General features: G+C 43.4%; 1 protein-coding gene across 5 annotated transcripts in view; it reads left to right on the top strand.

Moving 5' to 3' along the window:
• Positions 1-1,506, top strand: part of AFG2A (AAA ATPase AFG2A) — a 159,914-nt gene that overhangs the window by 116,172 nt on the left and 42,236 nt on the right. The window lies entirely within an intron of this gene.

The raw sequence follows: 1,506 nt of genomic DNA, 5'->3' as shown, positions 1-1,506 counted from the left end.
GTGGTTTCTGCCGGTATGAGGGAGAAAACCACCAGGTTGTCTTCCTGCATCCGGGTGGAGGAAGTCAGTGATTGTCTGCTTGCACTAATAAGAGGAGGCATGTCTGTGGGGCCTTTTCTCCAGGCAGAGTGTCTTGGCTTCTGACCCAGCCAGTGCACTGCTGTTCTTAATTAGCCATGTCTTGTCTGTATTAATATCCTGGCATGCAGCTATCTGGGATTCTGGAGTCAGGCGTGCAGTTCTTCAGTGTTACCCACTCTTTCTCTGACACTGGAACCATGTCACCTGCTATGTGGCACCACCAGCAGCCTCAGTGACCACATATGGCTATTCCTGAAGTATTTCTGCTCATCTGGACCCAGAAAGTTCTTTAACTGCTTAAAGACTCATGTTGCATGTTTGCTGCTAGATGTTCTAGATCAAATAGTACTTCACTGTGTGAGCATCACTTTGCAGGTGCTGGTTAGAGGCTTCTTAACCACCTGTTTATCTTTTTCTCCTCAATTTATAACTTAAAATGGGTTAAGAATGCACCTTTTGAAAGAAGGAAAGGGCTTAATTGGTGTTCAGGCACGTACCCATAGCAGAGGAGTTGAAACAAGATGATATTTAAGGTCTTTTCCGACTCAGCCATTCTGCAATTCTTCCACTACCAGGTAGTGAGTTAAGATCCATAGCGTGTCTTCTGGTTGTTCCCTTATCAAAAGCATGGTTGGCATCCTATGAACAGAGGCGTCCTGAGCTGTTTGTTTTGCTCAGCAGGCTCCTGTCTAGCTACCAGCTAAGCCCTTGGCTGGGAGAAAGACCCCTTGGATTTCTCCCCAGGGTTGCCAGGTTTTCCCAAGTTTGCCTTAGTCAGTCTCAAATGGGTTTGGTACCTGCAGTGTACCCAGTATATGTTAGCTGTGAAGGGGCAAGAGGGCTGCATCTCCCAAACAGAGGGGTTTAAACCAGAGTTTGGTTTTTTTTTCACTCCCTGTTTGGAATATAGGCCTCAAGATGGGTTTGTAAAAGGCATAATCACCTTGGGGTTCAAGTACAAACGAGTGGTATTTTTTGTATAGTGGATTTATTCTCTGAGTTGAATGACTTTTCCTTTAGCTTACAGTTATTGGGACTGGTATCTACTTTATTGCTTAAAATGGTCTTCCAGAACCACAGCAGTAAAATAAGATCTTTCAAATAATGAAAACCAGAAATTTATTTTTTTTCAGCCGCAGTGCTGGCAGTAATGACGGAAAGTCATTGATTTCCTTTTGAAACTGTTTCTGAATTGTTTCCTTGATGTTGCCTACCTCTCTGCTGATTTCTTTCTTTAGAAGCAGCTGCTTTCACATATCTGGTTTGTTCCAGGAATATTTCTTTTGCACTTTGTTTATCTGTAGTTGTCTATCTGTCATTTGTCAGACAGGTCTGTAAAGTTTGGTCACAAGCCAGGAAAAGTCGTGAAGGATTTTGTGGTAGGGTAGTCACTGAAGTAACCAGGTGTAAGAAATACCGAAACTG

The sequence above is a fragment of the Lonchura striata genome, chromosome 4, assembly GCF_050655825.1.
Source record: "Lonchura striata isolate lonStrDom1 chromosome 4, ASM5065582v1, whole genome shotgun sequence".
NCBI classification, from domain to species: Eukaryota; Metazoa; Chordata; class Aves; order Passeriformes; family Estrildidae; genus Lonchura; species Lonchura striata.
This window is presented reverse-complemented; position numbering and strand designations above follow the sequence as displayed.